This window comes from Mustelus asterias, chromosome 2 (genome assembly GCF_964213995.1).
Source record: "Mustelus asterias chromosome 2, sMusAst1.hap1.1, whole genome shotgun sequence".
NCBI lineage: Eukaryota > Metazoa > Chordata > Chondrichthyes > Carcharhiniformes > Triakidae > Mustelus > Mustelus asterias.
The window spans coordinates 166,034,132-166,055,750 of NC_135802.1; the positions used below are offsets into that span (position 1 = coordinate 166,034,132).

Genomic DNA, 21,619 nt, shown 5'->3' on the forward strand with positions numbered 1-21,619 from the left:
ACTGTGAAGCAGTAATGCTAACCACTGTGCCACCGTGCCGGCCCTAAATGTTTGACAGTCATCATCACTGTTAAACTGGATAAGTCAGGTTGCTATTTTAAAGACATTTGAATATTTAGTTTATACAAAAACATTTGACAACCTGTGGTGAGGATACACCATCGGTGACGGGACCAGAAGATCCCACCAGGCCATGCTGAATTGCCCCTGAGTGTCAGGGGGATTAGCAGGGCAAAATATTTGGGGTTACGGGGATGGGGTTTGGGTGGGATTGTGGTCAGTGCAGGGTCGATAGGCCGAATGGCCTCCTTCTGCACTCTCAGGAATCTATGATTATTAACTCAACATTTGGCCATGGTTATTTGATTCAATTTATCTGCGTATTTCATGATTTCTTTAATTTCTAAAGCAAAGCAGCATCAATTAATTAAGTGGATACTTCAAAACATCAGGAGATAGGCTAGCCCTCCAGAGACTACACTGAAGGTGGTCCGGAAAGGTGATGATCGATACCCTGCTTGATCATGTCTTGTTGCCAAATGTTTTTGTTTCAACTAAATATTCAAAAGTCTTTAAAATAGCAACCTGATTTATCCAATTAACATTGATGATGACTGACAAAGAATTTGAAATGTTAACTTGTTCACAGCATTTCTTGATGAATTTATGGTATTTTCATCTATATGTAATTAATCTAATTGTACAATGTGATTCACAATATTGAATTAAATATACAGTTAAGAAGTAAACCTATGTCCTGTAGCATTTGTAGCCTTGGGTCACTGTCTGTGTGGAGTTTGCACGTTCTCTCCGTGTCTGTGTGGGTTTCCTCCGGATGCTCCAGTTTCCTCCCACAGTCCAAAGATGTGCAGCTCAGGTGGACTGGCCATGATCAATCTGCAGGGTTATGGGGTTAGGGCGGGAATTTGGCCTCAGTAGGGTGCGCTTTTGGAGGGTTGGTGCAGACTCGATAGGCCGAATGGCTTCTTCTGTCGTCTAGGGATTCTATGATTTCCAATATAATTACTATGTAGATGTTTCATAATTGTTTGAAAACTAATCTATGTGTAACAAATCATCTTTAGATATTTTGTGCAAATATGATTGTATTTTTATTAAGGTTTGTATGTCAAAGGCTTAGGTGTCATTAGGTGCCATTAGATGTTATATTTCTGGGGCTAGACCATGGGCAAGAGGGTATTTCCTGGTCTCTCCGCAGTGTGATCCAGTAGCGGGAGGCAGTAATGGGATTTCGCACTGACTGCACCCCACACCACCAGGAAACCCGCGATGAGGGTGCACCATCAGCAACGGGATCAGAAGATCCCACCAGCATGAATCACCGGAAAATTCCAGCCTACATCTCTAATACTGGGTGGAATTCTCTCTTTTGGGAATAAGTCCCATGGTGGAGGGAGCGGGATGGAAACAGGGGTGGAGAATGTTTCCCGCTGTTGAGGACAATGGAAACCATGCCAGATATTTTGTCCCAGCGTAATTGATCATGCAACTGGGTGTTTTGTGCCATTTTCTGTGGCAGGGCGGGCTTGATGCTGCACAACCCGCCATATTGAAACGGAACCAAACATCACTGATAGAAAAGATGGATTGCCTGAAGAAAGAAGCTGAAACTCCAGGAACACACTGAGGCTGCAAGATAGGCATCCTCAGTGAAACTGAAGCTGGAAGATCCACTTGATAGATATCCCTCCTCGTCCACGCCCCCACCCCCTCCCCCCCGCCCACTGCTGTGTAATGAAAGAATTGACCCCTTAAATCTCCTTTTTTAAGGAAGGATGTAAATGCATTGGAGCGAGTTCAGAGGAGGTTTACTGGATTGGTGCCCAGGATGAGCTGGTTGCGGGAAGGTTGGACAGACTGGGCTTGTTTCCACTGGAGTTTAGAAGAGTGAGGCGTGCCTTGATTGAAGTCTATAAGATCCTGAACGGCCTGGGCAAGGTGGATGTGGAAAGGAAGTTTCCTCTTGGGGTGAGTCTAGAACCAGGGGGCACTGTCTTACATTAAGGGTTGCTATTGTCGAATGGCGATGAGGAGAACGTTTTTTCTGTCAGAGGGTTTTGTGATTTTGGGCCTCTCTGCCTCAGAAGGTAGTGGAGGTGGAGTGATTGAATATTTTTAAGGTGGAGGAAGACATAGGGTTGAATTCTGTTTCTGCTGTGATTTTATCTGTTCATACATACTGCTGCTGTGGGTTAACCTTTGCTTGCAGTCCAGATTGGAAGGCGTACATTTCTGTTCACTAAGTAGAATGAAAAATAAATAGGGAGCTAGAAGCCTAAACAAATTCTGTGAAGGGTTTCCAAAATGCAGAGTATGAACCTCCTCATCATTCATACTTCTAATCATTATTGACAAGTTTTGCAAGATGGCTCTGCCAAGCAAATCAAAACTGCTTCTTGTGGATGAATTTCCAATAACTCATATTAAAAATGTGCCTGACAGTGAAACTTTTTGTTCTTGTGTATTACACAGAATTTACAAACAGAATACTGAATAGTAAATTACCTCTGCTGCAAGTCTTGCGGTATTCTCCTTTCTGTCTGTGCCTTACTGATTCACATTGATTCCATCATGTTTAACGCAGGTTGTTTTTCTTTACAGATACGGAGTCATCAATCACCTCATCAGCAAAGTAGACTCGAAAGTAATAGAAAGTTAGATGAAAAGAACTTGCTGAACTGGAGAACTTGCCGTGACTGTGATTGGCTGTCAATCCTTCTCCAAATCCAATGCAGTTGAGTTGTCCTTGAGGTAAGTGTTGTATTTTCAAGATCATTCTGATTGGTGTTCAGGGCACTTATCCAAGCACCTTGTTATGACTTATTTAATAGTAGCTTCTAACATTTTCCTGAGGACAGATTCTCTTCCAGAGAATGGTGCAAAATGGGTGATGATGAACTTACTGTCCATTTAACAATCCATGTGATTTCTTCATTATCAAACTTAATCAGAAAGAGAATTAAGTGAATATTAAATGAGCCACTAACTTGTAGCTGTATGTGCATTCCATCAAAACTCTACAGTCTTCCTTAAAATAATATAAGTATCACTCTCTGCACTTTTCTTAGGCTCCAAACACAATCTCAAATTCAACTCCGAGGACCATACTCAAACAGCATTGGGCGGGAATTTGTAGTCACTCCCAGCCTGAAATCAAAGATTCCAAAGATTCCCACCCAAGATCAATGGACCATTCCCAGAGAGGGTGGGACTGAAAAAATTACCCCATTGTCGAAGTGATGGAACAGTGACTTTCAAACAGAGGACAAGGGCAACAAATACCTGGGAACGCCACCACCTGGAGGTTCCCTAATTTCTTGCTGTATCTCCATATTAACCTTTTGTGATTCATGCACTAGGACACCCAGGTCCCTCTGCACCTCAGAACTCTACAATCTTTCAAAAATTAGATGGCATACGTTTTTATTCTTCCTGCCAAAATGGACCATTTCCCATTCTCCCACATTAGACTCTATATTTGCCAGATCTTTGCCCACTCACTTAATCTATCTATATCTTTTTTGTAGCCTTCTTATATTTTCTTCACAACTTAATTTACTACCTATCTTTGCGTCATCAGCAAATTTGGTTACCATAACTTCAATCCTTAGATCGCACCTTCAAAACGCACGACCTCCACTGTCTAGAAGGATAAGGGAAGCAGACACATGGGAACACCAGCACCTGGCGGCTCCCCTCCAAGCCATTCACCATCCTGACTTGGAAATATATCACCCCTTCTTCACTGTCACTCGATCAAAATCCTGGATCTCCCTCCCTAACAGCACTATGGGTATACCTACACCTCAGGGACTGCAGCAGTTCAAGAAGGCATCTCACCATCACCTTCTCAAAGGCGACTAGGGATGAGCAATAAATGCTGGTCTAGCCAACAGTGCCCATCCATAATATTAATTTTAAAAATCCCCTCTATCCAGTCATCTATATAAATTTTAAACAGTTGAGGTCCCAGCACTGATCCGTATGGCATGCAACTTGTTACATTCTGCTAACCTGAAAAAGACCCATTCATGCCACTTTTCTGTGTCCTGTTAGCCAGCCAATCTTCTATCCATGCCAATATGTTACCCCGTACACCGTGACATTTTATTTTCTGCAATAACCTTTGATGTGGCACCAAATGCCTTCTGTAAATCTAAGTACAGAACATCCACTGGTTCCCCTTTATCCACAGCACATACGACCAGCTCAAAGAACTCCAATAAGTTGGTTAAACATGATTTCTCTTTCAGAAAACCAGGTTGACTCTGCCCGATTAACTCAAGCTTATTCAAGTGCCTTGTTTTATCTTTTTTAATAGTAGCTCCTAACATTTTCCCAAGGACAGATTCTCTTCCAGAGAATGGTGCAAAATGGGTGATGATGAACTTACTGTCCATTCAACATTCCATTTGATTTCTTTATTATCAAACTTAATCAGAAAGAGAATTAAGCAGAGTGTTAAATAAACCACTAACTTGCTATCGCCTGTTTGATGCTCCTGGAATGTGGACGTCGCTGGCTAAACCAGCGTTTATTTCTAATCTCTCGTTACCTTTGAGAAGGTGATGGTGAGCTGCTGCCTTGAACAGCTGCAGTCCATGTGGTGTAGGCACACCCACAATGTTGTTAGAGAGGGAGTGACAGTGAAGGAATGGTGATATATTTCCAATTGTTTCCACAGTATGTAATAATAATTGTTATCTGTGCTCTTACGCTAAGCTGAGTGTCAGCTGATTAGATGGATGGCCAGATACATAATTTCTCCCAGCTAATGGCTGTCGTATCATCAGTTTCCTGCCGTAATGTGCATGTGAATCACTTTTTGGTGTTGAAAAGTATCAAAGATTGCGAACCGGAGCACATTGTAAATTCGGTGTTCTGACTCATCTGAATAACTTGCTAAAAGTCTGTTTACCGTCACACCCATCGCGGACCACAAGAATTTTGCCACCATCCTTCTCAGCTGCTGTTTAATTTCTTGCTGAGAGGCTATTGTAAAATGCATTTCAGACTGGAGCTTTCTATGTTATTGGCAATTCAGCACTAGATTACGAGCGATCTTGGGCAACAGAAAATTGTTTCCGTGTTGAGATTGGGTTGGGACTCGGCAGCAATAGTTTTACTCCAGATCTGTGAACCTTGTAGTTATAAGAGACTTTCCAACCTCTCAGACTCAGGTTTCTGAAGTCAAAGGTCAATGTCTCAATTGACCGTTGTACCAGACGTTCCGCACCAGCTATTGCCAAGCATGAGAAGAATAGGGTAGAGTTTCTGTTTTGGGTGCAGATGGTAATCTGGCTACAAGTCACTCTTGAAGTTGCATTGATTTTCCAGAGGGAACTTGTGGTTCAAATTTCCATTGAAAATTATTTATTTAATCACAAACATAAGATTTGTCATCAACCAATGCAATGGGGCAGCATTTCAGAATGGAATGATTTACTTTATTCCCTTACATTAAAATCTATTCCTGAACGTATTTAAATGGTAATTTGTTGCAGTGTGAGAACTGAGAATGGGTTTATCACAAAAACTACATATTTTAAACCTGTCTTTTTTTTCCTCCACCTGTGAAAAGTGAGTTGAGTAGATTGTAAACCATTTTTTAAAGTGCCTTTGCACCCAAAGAACACTTGATTTCATGATATTTCTCAAACAGGTGTGAAAATCGATGATAATCTTGTTTATATTTTTGAGAAAATTTGTTTTATTCTATAGTGTGTGTGTGTTTGTGCATGTGCATACGTACATGCATATGCGTGCGTGCATACATAGATGTCTGGCTGTATTTGTGTGTGTGTGTGTGCATGCATGTGCCTGTATGCATGTGTGCATGTGTACGTGTATGTATGCATATGTGTGTAAATGATTCATTAAGCTGAGGAAAGATTCATGGAAGAGTTGAGGAAAAAGACTAAAGGCACCAGATGCATACATTTATAACAAGACTTTCCTGGTCAAGTGGTTTACAAGTAAATAGGCTAGGTTTAGACATTTGCATTAGGAGATACATAGACATCTGTTGTTAAATTTCAAAGGGGAGTTAAAGGTTTTTCACAGCTTGCAAAGGTTTCTTGTTGAGTACTAAAACATTGTTTTTTTACTTTGGTATTCGTACTTGAATATTTCCAGTGTCCTATAACTAGACATTGCAATGTTGTATCTTCTGTTAACTGTGGAAAAAAAATATGGAAGATGAGACAGGAGCTAAGGCTTATAGAATCTTTGTGATCTCAAAGTGTTTGCTACATTGTTGTTTTGACAGTTATGGGTAGGATTTCTGGTCCCACCCACCCAGGGAGTAGAAGTTGCTCTCTGAGGCTAGTGGACCTTTTAATGGTTAAAACGTCTCCACGATGATTCCTGTGGCGGGCAGGATCAGAACATTTACCCCTATGTGTTGCAGCTGTGAAGTAATCAGTCATTGTAACTCAAGCTTCAGTTGGAAGATCAGTAACCCTGGTTACCAAAGGCTAACCCTCCAAACGTCACACATTAAATCTGATTGCTTCACCTCTGGGAACCCAATGCAGCACAATTCACAAAACAAAACTGTTGTAATAACTGGAGAGACCTGTTATGCATGAGGTAAGTATCCTTGTTAAAGGATTAGCTTTTTCCCAGAGAAATGAAAAAAAAACAATCATCTAACTTCCAGTCGGACGTCAGCAATGACAGCCACTGGGGTTCCGAGTGGTGTAATGCTCACAGTCAGAAGTTACTGATGGAAGTGGATTTCTGGGGGTGACAGAAACATTGCTGCATGTTGTCAGAAGCAGGATGAGAGGTGAAAGAAATTCAGTGTTTCACACCCAGAGACATTGGAACAGGACAGCAAGCTGATGGTAAATTTATGCAACGCTATGACAGCTGGAATTCTGTGTACAGGTTTAGCCTGCCAACAGGGAAAGGATAATGAAGCCAGGGAAAAGGGTTAATAGGACTTAACTAGGACTAAGATGGATGGAGTTATCTTGTGAGATTTCATAAATTAAATATTCATTGAAGCAGAAAAATCAAGAGGGAATCTAATAGAAATGTTCAAAGTTTTGAGAAGGTTTCAGCAGACAGTTAAAAGGGCTTTGAGGTGGAGGCTAACATCTCACGCAAATGACATAAACTGGGAAGTTAGAAGGTGAGCTGGGTGGATTGGTCTTGCAGGTACGGTAGTGAGTTTTAAGGGGCGACTGGACAAATACATGAATAGGATGGGAATAGAGGGATATGGTCCCCGGAAGGGTAAGGGGTTTTAGTTCAGTCGGGCAGCATGGTCGGTGCAGGCTTGGAGGGCCGAAGGGCCTGTTCCTGTGCTGTAATTTTCTTTGTTCTTTGTTCCTCTCCAATGATTCCTATATTCTTCTTTAAATGAAGGGAATGTGTTTGTGCTGAAATGCTTTTGTTCCAGCCTTTTCTTTATTAAGTCGCAGAGTTGCTTCATTGAGGCATTAACCACCAAATGTAAATTTATATCAAACAATCGCTTCATAAGCTTGATGTTACATTCCATCCCTTTCTCTAACATTGTGTTGCCCCTATAGTGCACATTCCACAGAGCTGCAGGCACCAGGCACTAAATAATTTTTACCTTCATTACCTGTTTACTGACATTCAGAGCAGCAATCACCAACACGACCACAGTTCCATTGTAATTTGAAAATCAAATTTGTCTTCTACAATTTCCCATCAACAATTGGATATGCAGGAATGATTTTCTCAATGCAGTGAAATTGCAAATGCATTCAAAAATAATTGGCAGAGTTTTCCAGTTCCCTGCCAGTGAGTTACAGACAGGAGAGGGCATTCCCACCACCCACCCATCTATCCCCAGCTGTCAGACTTTAATTGGCGAAGGGTAAGTGGACAAATCTGGGGTGGGCGCGTGTGCCCTCGCCCCGGCCAAGGCCTTTCAGCCACCAGTTAATATCTCCTTAAGGAGGAGATCAGGGATGGGGTGCTCGGCCCTCAGGCAGGAAAGGGAGAGGTGTCAGTGCTTCCATTACTGACCCCCTTTCCCAAGACCCCCTCCCCCCACCCCACCAGGTTCTGTCCCTTCCCTCCCCCTGCGCACCCCCCCCCCCCCCCCCCCCCACACACACCCTGTCCTGAGATGCTCCCCTCTCTCATTTTGGCCTTTTAAAGGCAACTGACCAAGCCACCTGCCCGCACTAATCCTCCAATCTGATTGGCTGGCAGCTCTGAGGTGGGATTTCATCCCCAGAGGCTGCCCTCATTAAGTTCCAACTTAAATGGCTCTGGGGCTGCTGACATCAGCAGTGTTGCGTTTCCCGCCAACCTGTCCAGTGGGATGCTGGGAAACCCTGCCATCTGGAAAATTCTACCCAATATGTTGATAATGTTGTGGGAAATTTACCACTTCGGAGTCAGGCTTGGAGGTTTCAACAATACAGTTTTATTTTGGACAAAGCTTTGGGAGAAAGCATTGGTACTCCGCAGTACTTGGCAGCTACCTTCTCAACTACACAATGGTAGTTGATCATTTTTATACCTTTTAGACAATAGGCATTGCGGAAGTTAGCCGTTAACACATCGTTACAAGTTGAGTAGGCAGATACGGACATCGATAGTTAACACATCGTTACAAGTTGAGTAGGCAGATACGGACATCGATAGTTAACACATCGTTACAAGTAGACAGGTACAGACATGGACAGTTAACATATAATTGTTCATAGAATGGATACATTTCTGCAGTTATGTCCTCTATCAATGACTGGTTTCGATCTATACATTCAGTGGCTGATCTTGTTACATTTATGTATTTATGTCCCCATCCGTGGCTGACCTTATTATCAGACACATTGTTCTGGGTCTGCTCTTATCTAAAGTGCCTCAAGCTCTGACCAGCTTCCTGCAGCAATTTAGATACTGCAGGTTTTAGCTTTTTGTGTAACTGTCTGTGCTAAAAGCTAGTGCCTTTTAATGTCCCTTCCCAGGTAACCATTTTGTGTGCCAGGTAACCATTTTGTGTCCATCACTTTAATTCCACCATAACAATAACATTGTCAGAGAAAGCTCTCTGAGTCCCCAGCAATGACTGTTCCTCCTGATGACAGCAATGAATTGTACACGATTCATTGGTGAAATAAATATCTTCAACAAATTTAAATAAGACATCTTAGTAACACAAATAACTGGGCCAAATAACAATATTTCAGCTGGATTAATCCCACTCCCACTCCTTCAAATCTTCCAGTCTTCTCTCTGCCCCATTTTAGATTGAGTCGCTATTGGAATATCTGAATACTGACACAGAATCCTGGGTGGATGATGCAATGATAAAGGAGCTGTTAATGAGCCACAGTCATCCATCTCCACCAGTGAGCCTGAAGTAAATGTAGGCATGAGGGATGAGAGTTCATTCTCCCTCCCAGTTAGTACATTGGAAGTGGGGTTTTGGGAGGGAGGGGGCAATTAATTGGACAAGAGGGTGTGGTGCTTGGACCCTCCCTCAACCCCCCCACCTCCCCCCCCACCCCCTCCCCAACCCACCCTGTTCCCGCCGTTTTTCCACCTCTGCCCAATTAAATCCATGGCTGGAAGGCTCATGGACTGTCTTCTCGCCCAGATGCTAACTGAGGCCCTTGAGTCAGCAATTAATGTCTCACTCCACTGCCCCAGGGATTTTACCAATGGCAGGCAAGGGTGTTGCCATGTGGGAAGCTCAGGACCTGCTCCGGGTTGGTATGGCTGAGGGGGTATGGAGTTTTGCGTTGGGGGTCCTCATTCCCTCATAGAAAGATACCTGGTGTTGATCGATAATCCTGACATCAGGAAGGGGGGAATAGATGAGAGACAGCCCCATGCCAACTCTTGCCATCACCTCCATGCCCAGCAATCCCCAGCCAGCAAACCCCCATCTCATCCTCACTCATCTACTGCCAGCGATCCTCGGCCTCTGGTGACTACATTAGTGACCTGTGTACCTGTATCTGGTGACTGGATTAATTAGTATTCTGTAACTTGATTTCTGTGTCTGTGCACTGTTGGAGAACAGATATCCACTCCATCTGACAAAGGAGCTGTACTCCGAAAGCTTATGGTATTTGCTACCAAATAAACCTGTTGGACTTTAACCTGGTGTTGTGAGACTTCTTACTGTGACTACATTACCAACAGTAGGCACAGCTTCCATTGGCACTGCCTGTATTAGAGAATTGTTGGCCTCTGTTTGGGGGTGGCACTTCCATCTCTGTGGACCTAAATCCTGCAGAGGGCATACTGCTGGCCAGTTAAGTGCCTGACAGACTCTTAATTAGAACCACAGAATCCCTACAGTGCAGATGGAGGGCATTCGGCCCACTGAGTCTGCACTAACTCGCCGACAGAGCATCTTACCCAGGCCCAGCCACCGCACTATCCCTGTAACCGCACATATTTACCCCACTAATCCACATAACCTACACATCTTGGAACATTAAAGGGTAATTTAGCATGACCAATCCATCTAACTTGCACATCTTTGGACTGTGGGAGGAAACCGGAGGCCTTCTGCACCAGTCTCATGGCAGACTGGTGCAGAAGGTGAAGTCGCATGGGATCCGAGGTGAGCTGGCTACGTGGATACAAAACTGGCTCAGTCAAAGAAGACAGAGGGTAGCAGTGGAAGGGTGTGTACCTGAATGGAGGGCTGTGACAAGTGGCATCCCTCAGGGATCAGTGCTGGGACCTTTGCTGTTTGTAATATATATAAATGATTTGGAGGAAAATGTAACTGGATTTATTAGTAAGTTTGCGGACGACACAAAGGTTGGTGGATTTGTGGATAGCGATGAGGACCATCAGAAGATACAGCAGGATATAGATCAGTTGGAGACTTGGGTGGAGAGTTGGCAGATGGAATTTAATCCGGACAAATGTGAGGTAATGCATTTTGGAAGGTCTAATACAAATAGGAAATATACAGTAAATGGCAGAACCCTTAAGAGTATTGATAGGCAGAGGGATCTGGGTGTACAGGTACACAGGTCACTGAAAGTGGCAATGCAGGTGGAGAACGTAGTCAAGAAGGCATACGGCATGCTTGCCTTCATTGGCTGGGGCATTGAGTTTAAAAATTGGCAAGTCATGTTGCAGCTTTATAGAACCTTAGTTAGGCCGCACTTGGAATATAGTGTTCAATTCTGGTCGCCACACTACCAGAAGGATGTGGAGGCTTTGGAGAGGGTACAGAAAAGATTTACCAGGATGTTGCCTGGTATGGAGGGCATCAGCTATGAGGAGAGGTTGGAGAAACTTGGTTTGTTCTCACTGGAACGACGGAGGTTGAGGGGTGACCTGATAGAAGTCTACAAGATTTTGAGAGGCATGGACAAGTGGATAGTCAGAAGCCTTTTCCCAGGGTGGAAGAGTCAATGACTAGGGGGCATAGGTTTAAGGTGCGAGGGGCAAGGTTTGAAGGAGATGTACGAGGCAGATGTTTTACACAGAGGATGGTGGGTGCCTGGAACTCATTGCCGGGGGAGGTAATGGAAGCAGATACGATATGACTGTTTCTCCTGATGACAGCAATGAATTGTACATGATTAAGGGGGCGTCTTGACAAACACATGAATAGGATGGGAATAGAGGGATATGGTCCCCGGAAGGGTAGGGCATTTTAGTTAAGTCAGCTAGCATGGTCGGTGCAGGCTTAGAGGGCCAAAGGGCCTGTTCCTGTGCTGTAATTTTCTTTGTTCTTTGTTCACCCGAAGAAAACCCACGCAGACACGGGGAGAATGTGCAGACTCCACACAGACAGCCCCCCCAAGGTCGGAATTGAACTCGGACCCCTGGCATTGTGAGGCAGCAGTGCCGCCATGCCACAGTTCTGTGAGGCCTTCCCCAGTGGAGGCAATGTGGGATATCTGCGGTCCTTCAGCCAGCGGGTAAAGCCTCCATTGCCAACATCAAATTCTGCCCAAGGTGAGGAGAAGCCCAAATTGTTCAAAGGTTTGTGATTCAGAGGCCTCAAAATCACCTGCTCTTCCCGAGAACACGCCACAAGTCATGTCTCAAACAGGAGGTATTGTGGCACAGTGGGTGGTGCCCCCCGCTGGCACAGAAGCTCCGGGTTCAAGTCCAGCACCAGGACTTGTTGGCCATGTAAGGTGCATTCAACAGGCTGATAATCAGCTCAGGAAATCCTTCCATCATTTCCCAAATATTCCCCAAAGGTAAAAAAAACAGTATATTGGTCTGAAGATACCCGAACAACTGCTGGAATTTTACCGCCTCGTCTGCCCGAGGCTCGTAAGATCCCGCCCGAGGCCAACGGGCAATGCCGTTCTGTGAGCCTCGCCTGGAATCGGGGGCGGGCGCGCCGGTAAAATTCCGGCAAACATATCTTAAGTTACTCAGGTACGTACTTGATCCCACAATCGCATTTTCTGAAATAACAAAAAAAGAATCTTTACGGTTGAAGTGGTTATATGAATTTTGCAATCTGCTTTGCTGATTTTGGAGCCTTTTAATGATGCAAGCAACAAGATTTTCCACAAATGTCAGCTGGGAGATGCAGCTACAATGGAAGGGTGTGGCTGAGAAATATTCGTAATTAATTTTACTTTTTTAAGTATTAATTTTAATTAATTATTTTTAAAAATAGAATCACCATCAAGTAGTGGGTATAAGTCATTTATGCCTAAACAACATGGTTCACTTATATCATCAACACACATTAGCTTTGTACGTCTGACAGCGGAATTTCCACCAAGGACTGATGAGGTTCCTCTGCTGTGGTCAGAATTCTGATCAGCCCTCGTGAAGGAAATGCAGCTGCGGTCGGAGTTAGGAACCACTGTGGCAAAAAAAATCTGGCCAAAATGATTAAATTCAAGATCGTTAATAATTAATAATTCCAACAATTAATTTCCATGGGTGATAAACCACAATGTAATTAGAACAAATGTAGTCGGGGTAAACTCCCTGAAGCACTGTGTAGTTCCGTCTGTGCTCCCTGGGCAGTATTTGTGTGTGTGTGTCTGCCGATTCAGGAAGGAAACTGGTACAATTCAAAAAGGTCTCATTGGTGCAAAACCTGATTGGATTTTTAGGAAGCATTTTTTGATGATTGAATTTTGGTTAATTGTCAATGAAGATGTCATCTCCTGGATTGTAACCATGTAAAAGAATATTATGTAACGAAAAAAAAGTCAAAAATCATAACATTATTAAGGGACTGATCTAGCCATGAATGAAAGGGTGAGTTTGATCCAAGTCAAGTACAGCCCACCAAAGACAGTTTTCCAGCCTCGATCTACGAGCCACATTGCTAGAAATATTATTGTTTTATTTATTCTGTACAAGGCAAAAAAGAGGAAACTGCCTCTTTAATAAATGATGCCCATTAGTGTTTTCACGATCACTTCATCAAACATCATACTTTATTATTGCTTGAAGACTCATTAAAATAACGGTGCCAGATGTCGGTTGTTTTTATGTTATTTTTACAATGATTTTGGTGACATAAAAACTTTGAACCCATTCTGGGTTCGACGCGATGTATCGTTTTATAATACCCTCAAGAATGATTAGAGCTCCTTCCCCTCAGACTGTGGGAAGTATCTTGTTTTATTGTCTGTTTATTGTTGTGTATAATGGAGAAAAGATATTGAAAACAGTGATTTATGCTCAAAATAACCTTTGGAACATAGCCCTGGTGAATTGGTAAGCAAAATCTGCTGAAATAGAAATGTAGCATTCCACCTTTTATTTCTATTTTTCTTGTTTAGTGTAGGTGTTCTGTTACAGGCTGCAAGGAACATTCATTTGTAATGTTGCCATTTGAAAGTTTGTTATGAAGCTGATGTATTGCCAGCTATAGTCCTATGAATTGTGCTCCAGAACTTGCCGTGCCCCTAGTCAGTTTTTTTCCATTACAGTTACAACACTGGCATCTACCTGACAATGTGGAAAATTGCCAAGGTATGCCCAGTTCATAAGAAGCAGGATAAATCCAACCTGGCCAATTACTGTCCCATCTCTCTACTCTCAATCCTCATCAAATGATAGAACAATGCTTTGGTGTGGCACTTACATCGCAATAACTTGCTCATCAATGCTCAGTTTGGGTTCCAAGTGGGTCACCCAGTTTCAGTTCTCATTACAGCCGATCCAGACATGGAGAAGAGAACTGAACTTCAGAGGTGAGATGAAAGTGGAAGAGGTTAATGTCAAAGCAGGGTATGACTGAGTGTAGCACCAAGGCACCTTCGCAAAACTGAAGTCAATGAAAATCTGGAGAAAATTCTTCCCTGGCTGGAATCATAACTGGCACAAGGTGATTGTAATTATTGGATGTCAATCATCAGGATCAAGGGATCTCGGTATATGTATATATGTAAACCATTGAAGGTCATGTTGAGAGAACAGTTAGTAAAGCATATCGTATCTTAGATTTAATTAATAGGGATATTGAGTATAAGAGTAAGTAGGTCATGTTGAACTTGTATAAGACACTAGTTAGGCCTCATCTTGAGCACTGCATCCAGATCTGGGGACCATACTTGAGGAAGGATGTGAAGGCATTGGAGAGAGTGCAGAGGAGATTCTCAACAATGATTCCACGGATCAAGAACTGGAGGTGTGAGGGTCGATTGGAGAGGTTAGGACTGCTTTCCTTGGAGAAAAGAAGGCTGAGAAGAGATTGAGAGAGGTATTCAAGATCCCGAGTGTTATGGGCAGGGTAAATAGTTAAGAGCATCATGAACCAGAGGGCATAGATTGAAAATAATAGGCAAAGGGAGTAAAAGTGATGAGAGGAAAATAAATTTCACCCAGAGGGTGGTTGAAGTCTGGAACAAACTTTCTTCTTGTTAATAAACATTTTACTCTTAATTTGAAAATCCCAAAAGTGTTAGTGAATTTACTGCTGCTAATATTAGTGCGTTCTCTTCTCATTTCCAGAATACAAGAAAAAGGGTATGGTTCAGTAAATCCCTGCACTGTTACCCTCAACCTTTAACCCCAACTGTTAACCCCAACTGTTAACCCAAATCTTTAACCCCAACCTTACACCGTTACCCCCAACTCTGCACTATTGACCCCAAACCCTGCACTATTAACCCCAACTCTGCACTGTTACTCTCAACACTGCACTATTAACCCCAACCTTTAACCTCAACTCTGCACTGTTGACCCCAAACCTGCATTGTATACATTCCCCCCACCTGCAGCCTTCCTACCTGGTTCCAGGTCAGTTGTGGTGGGTGTGGGGAAGTGGTGTTTTAAAATGACCTTGCATTTCTGGGCCAATGTTTTTAATGAAATTTTGTTTCATTTATTGCAGCTGTTTTCAATGTCTGAATTCACTTTGTTCTAAAACCAGTAGAGCAATAAGCTGATAAATTATATTTGTATAATTGCTCTCTGATGTTCCTTACTCTTTGCAGATCCAGTTTTATGACTTTAGATAAAAACAGCCACCAGAGCTCCTGACAATATTTCCCACACTAAAGTGGAAATCTATCAGTTCCATCTGTTTACACGGGGACCACTGAGATTTTGAAAGTGGCAGATTAGTACCTTATTGTTGCCAACTTATCTTTAGCTGCTACAGTGCGTCAACTGATTAAACTCTATCTGGAGGGAATGGGAATCAGTGGAAATGATGGTTTATTTTGCGGGTAGGGAGGCTTGTCAGTTCATTGGATTTCACACACTTGATTTTCTAATGTGTAAGTGATCGTTCTTCCACTGTCAGGAGAATGGAGTGCTGATGTGAAGCTGTCTGTGTCTGATCAGCACTCTCAGCAGAGAACAACACTGACACTACCCACAGGAGTGCGAGTTTGCATTCACATACTAATTTTATTCAGCTTTATATATCCTTCATCCCTTAAAAGCTCCCTCTATGATCCAGATTTTTGATGACCGCCCTTAATGTCTCATTATGCGATTTGTTGTCAGTTTTTGTTCGCTAATGCCTCTGTGCTGCATCTTGGGGCATTTTAATGCTTTGAAAATGTTATATAAATACGCACTGTTGTTGTTTGTGCATTTTGATTACACTTGCAGGCTGAAAAAGATGATACATTCGGATTTTCTGCTGTGATTGTAGATACTCTGTGGGTAACGTGACTCTTATTGGTTAGAGCAGTTTGAGACAGGGAATGCAAGCTCCTGCCTAGAAATGAATGTGAATAATTGCCTCTATGTTAATCATTGTGTGATCACTGGAACCAAGAACTGGCACAGATGTTCTAATGGTCAAAGTAGGGAGTTTAACAACACCAGGTTAAAGTCCAACAGGTTTATTTGGTAGCAAACACCACTAGCTTTCGGAGCGCTGCTCCTTCGTCAGGTGAGTGGGAGTTCTGTTCACAAACAGGGCATATAAAGACACAAACTCAATTTACAGAATAATGAATAATGAATGGTGTTGTCAGACTCCTTACTGTGTTTACCCCAGTCCAACGCCGGCATCTCCACATCAACACTAATGATCAAACCCAGATCACAACTTTCTTCCTCCCCCGATTCCCTGTGTCGCAAACACTTGGATTCTATTCCCCGGAGTTGAGAAGGTTAAGAGCTGATCTAATTAGAGCTTGGAATGGAGTAAGAATTGACTAAAATTCATGCAGAGAAACTATTTACACTGCTGAGGAAATGCAGAACCAGAAGCACAATCTCAAAATTAAACAAGAACAGAAAATGCTGGAAAATCTCAGCAGGTCCAACAGCATCTGTGGAGAAGGAATAGAGCTAATCACCGCAATTTTCCCCCAAAATTTTAAAGTGTCAAATTCATAGGAAAACTGGTGTAAATCATGTTTTTTTCAGTGCGATTTCAGACAAGGATCTCCCACACTTTGTGCAATGCAGAGGTCACTATCACAGTAGACCCGAACTATCAACCTGCAGTTTGCTCATAGAATCATAGAAACCCTACAGTGCAGAAAGAGGCCATTCGGCCCATCGAGTCTGCACCGACCACGATCCCACCCAGGCCCTATCCCCATATCCCTACATATTTACCCGCTAATCCCTCTAACCTATGCATCCCGGGACACTAAGGGGCAATTTTAGCATGGCCAATTAACCTAACCCGCACACCTTTGGACTGTAGGAGGAAACCGGAGCACCCGGAGGAAACCCACGCAGACACGAGGAGAATGTGCAAACTCCACACAGACAGTGACCCAAGCCAGGAATCGAACGCAGGTCCCTGGAGCTGTGAAGCAGCAGTGCTAACCACTGTGCTACCGTGCTGGTCAGCTAGATCGCTGGCCAGCCCGGGACGCCCACAGTCCAGCCCCCCCCGACAGCCCGACCGCGGCCCCCCCGACCATTTCTGGGCCAGCACTGACCCCCCTCCCATCCCGGACCACCCGATCTCCAAACCCCACTTCCCCCAACAATGACAATCCCCCCCACCTCCCCCGGCAGAACCCCCCCACCGATAACCCCACCCTCCCCCCGCATTCCACCCACTCCCCCATCCCAAGAGGCAGATTGCTTGGTAACCCTCCACTTCGTAATCTGCTTGATGCCTGGTGCGCAGTGCCAAGATGCCTCCTGGGCATGGGAACAGCTGGGGTGCCCATGGCCTGGGGGCACCATACCCCGCCGCCCAACCCCCTGGGGGGGGGCGACGATTGCCCCCCTTCACTCCGGCGGGGTCTCCCACTAGTTCCACGAATGTGGGGAGCTACTCTAAACCCCAGCAGAATGAAATACTCCTGACGGGGTGGGAGATGCTAGCGGGCCTGGAGAATTTAGTCACATTAAAGTCAGGTTAAAAACAGATGCAAAGTATTTACCTGGTGTTCCCACCGGTTTCCAGCGCAGCTCAGACGGTGCCGGATATCCGGCGTGAGGGGATGTGCGCAGTGCGAACAACATAAGAACAAAAAAACTAGGAGCAGGAGTGGGCCATTTGGCCCCTCGAGCCTGCTCTGCCATTAGTAAGATCATGGCTGATCTTTTCATGGACTCAGCTCCACTTACCCGCCCACTCACCATAACCCTTAATTCCTTTACTGTCAAAAATTTATCTATCCTTGCCTTAAAAACATTCAATGAGGCCTCAACTGCTTCACTGGGCAGGGAATTCCACAGGGAACACATGCACGAATCCCGCAAATCGACCCACACGCGATTCTCCCGGCCCGGAAAAATTAACCCACACTAACAAATTAGCACGTCGGGTTGGGAGAATCGCCCCCAATGTTTCAAGTCTGGATGACCCTTCAAGTATCCTATCTCGAAACATTGGCTCCACTCTCTCTCCACAGATGCTGTCAGCATTTTCTGTTTTTTCTTTCACGTTCCAGCATCCGCAGCGTTTTGCTTTTACCATAACAAAGCAATATTGAACCAGACTAGGGTGAGGGGAAAGCAATCTAAATAAAGGGGGGAGGTTACCAAGAAACCTGGGGAAATTGCTTACTTTTAACGCAGGAACAAAGTTTAATTTTTAAGTTACAAGACATTTTCCTACACAAACAGAAATGAACATGCTAAATAAAAATGATGAGAGCAGTTACATTTTGTCAAATATTTTAGAGAGTTAAAGGGACCTCGATCTGCCTTACAGTGAAATTCTTTCAGAATTTCCAGTGATTTCTGCAGCCACCTTATTGATGATGAAATCAGTGTGGAAAATCCTCAGAATCTCATAAGAATATTCCAGAATGGAACAACGGCTGCAGCAAATAGAAATCAGCATAAAATATCAGGGAGTGAGGAAAGATGACAGCCTGTGTCGTCAACGTACTTTACTTTTTAATCTCACTGATGCTCTGAAAATTAAAGTTTGAAGCTCAGAAACTATCTTTTATGCACATTAAGCTCAGCAGGTTTAAGGAAATGCAATTATAGAAGCTGCTTTTTGGCCAGCAGCTGTTTCCCACCCACCTCCTTCACATTTTGCTCAGAGTGTGAGGAGGTGAGAGATTACTAAGGTTTGCTGGTTAAATGACTGCACTGTTGTGGGTGGAATGGAAGCTAAATTCTGTGTTCCATATCTTCACACACATTTCTTGTTGGGGAATATTGGGCAGTGTTGGGAGAATTTGCATGCTGGTTATGCACCCTTTTGAACCGGGAAGGCAATGGCCTAGTGGTATTATTGCTCGACTATTAATCCAGAAACTCAGCTAATGTTCTGGGGACCCAGGTTTGAATCCTGCCATGGCAGATGGTGGAATTTGAATTCATAAATAATATCTGGAATTAAGAATCTACTGGTGACCATGAAATCATTGCCAATTGTCAGAAGAACCCATCTGGTTCACTAATTTCCTTTAGGAAAGGAAATCTGCCATCTTTACCTGGTCAGGCCTACATGTGAATCCAGAACCACAGCAATGTGGTAGACACTCAACTGCCTCAGGCAACTCGGAATGGGCAATAAATGTTGGCCAGCCAGTGTCATCCATGTCCCTCAAATGAATTTTTTTTAAAGTTTCAAGTTTATTCATTAGAGTCACAAGTAGGTTTACATTAACACTGCAATGAAGTTACTGTGAAAATCCCCTAGTCGCCACACTCCGGCACCTGTTCGGGTACACTGAGGGAAAATTTAGCATGGCCAATCCACCTAACCAGCACATCTTTCGGACTCTGGGAGGAAACCGGAGGAAACCCACGCAGACACGGGGAGAACATGCAAATTCCGCACAGACCCAAGCTGGGAATTGAACCTGGGTCGCTGGTGCTGTGAGGCAGCAGTGCTAACCACTGTGCTACCATGCCACACCATGCCAAACACCCTTCCTGTGGCCAACAAATCCTAGAACACTGCCGCTGAGTTAGAGGAACACCTTGAAGGAAGCTAACTAAAATGAGCTGATGGAACCCTGTTTTGTAAATTCCCTGCTGTAGCTTGACAAAATACGAAGCACTGCTGTGTAAACTTGTCCTTTTAACTGAGAACCTTAATCTAGCTACTGCTTGAGTTGCCTGCTTTTAAGTGCTTTCTAAGGCCTTGTGATCTTTTTGCCATACTGGATACTCTCTGAATGCCTTGTACAATGAATGAATTATGTTGACAGTTTGAGAATTAATTGCCCTAAATATATCTCCTAAAACCCTCTTAATTTCCATAGCCACGTCTCAACTCCTTCAGTTACGTAGGAAGTGAAAATCCCAGGTTCTCTTGCTCTGCAGCCTTGAGTAGATGACTGCCAGTGAGATTTAATCTGTTGTATGGATTACTGATGAACATTTTGAAAACAATGTGGAAAATCAATGTTCAGAAAAAATAGACTTCTTAACAAAGTGTGATCTTTGGTGATGTTCTGTTCCCTGGCATTGTGTTGCAAGCTTGTGCTGAAAATAGGTTTCTCTTTGGAGCTATCTAGCCTCAAACAGCATAGCGCAAAATCCTAGATAGCGGTGATCTGTTTCAGCTTTATCTTCTCATCATCATACACATGCTTCTGGCTGTGAGTCCCTTTTGAAACCTTGTCTGGCCTGTTTCAGCTTCGGTCTGAGTGGATTTTAATGCTCCAATTGTTTGTTTAGTTACTTTGATTGAGTTCAGTTTGAATCAAGTGACAAAGACCCAAACCACAGCTGAAGTGGTGTTTATTTTACTGCCTGATTAATTGCATTGCCATTCTGTACAACGTTGGTGGTTATGCTCCATACAAACCTCCTCTCACCCCTCTTCATTTAACCCATCAGCAGATCCTTCTGTTCTTTGTTCCCTCATGTGATTCCCCTGAAATGAACCACACTATCCATCTAAACTTCTCCCTTTGGTACAGAGCTCCACACTGTCTCCAGTCTCTGGATGAAGAAGTTTCTCCTGAATTCTCTGCAAGATTTATTATAATTGATAAGGCAGATCATTGGTAAGACATTGGTAAGGCCACACTTGGAATACTGTGTGCAGTTCTGGTCACCCTATTATAGAAAAGATATTATTAAACTAGAAAGAGTGCAGAAATGATTTACGAGGATGCTACTGGGACTCGATGGTTTGAGTTATAAGGAGAGGCTGGATAGACTGGAACTTTTTTCTCTGGAGCAGAGAAGGCTGAGGGGTGACCTTATAGAGGTCTATAAAATAATGAGGGGCATAGATCAGCTAGATAGTCAATATCTTTTCCCAAAGGTAGGGGAGTCTAAAACTAGAGGGCATCGGTTTAAGGTGAAAGGGAAGAGATGCAAAAGTGTCCAGAGGCACAATGTTTTCACACAGAGGGTGGTGAGTGTCTGGAACAAGCTGCCAGAGGTAGTAGTAGAGGCGGGTACAATTTTGTCTTTTAAAAAGCCTTTGTCTTTTAAAAGAGTATTTTAAGAGACTCCTGGATGAGTACATGGGACTTAATAGGATGGAGGGTTATAGGTAGGCCTAAAAGGTAGGGATATGTTCGGCACAACTTGTGGGGCTGAAGGGCATGTTTTGTGCTGTAGTTTTTCTATGTTTCTATGTTTCTAAAAGCGTTTAAACAGTTACATGGGTAAGGTGGGTATAGAGGGATATGGGCCAAATATGGGCAATTGGAACGAGCTGAGGGGTTTTAAAAAAAAGGCAGCGTGGACAAATTGGGCCGAAGGGCCTGTTTCCATGCTGTAAACCTCTATGACTCTCATATTTCCTCTCATATTCAGGACCTCTAGTTTTGGTTTCCCCCAGAAATGA

At 43.6% G+C, this 21,619-nt stretch overlaps 1 protein-coding gene across 3 annotated transcripts in view; it reads left to right on the plus strand.

Moving 5' to 3' along the window:
• LOC144480545 (cadherin-18) overlaps positions 1-21,619 on the plus strand; it is a 680,005-nt gene that overhangs the window by 153,247 nt on the left and 505,139 nt on the right. For all 3 annotated transcript variants that reach the window (XM_078200126.1, XM_078200134.1, XM_078200141.1), the window contains one exon: positions 2,623-2,772. The gene's annotated coding sequence lies outside the window, so the exon portion shown is untranslated. The remainder of the gene's footprint in view (positions 1-2,622; positions 2,773-21,619) is intronic.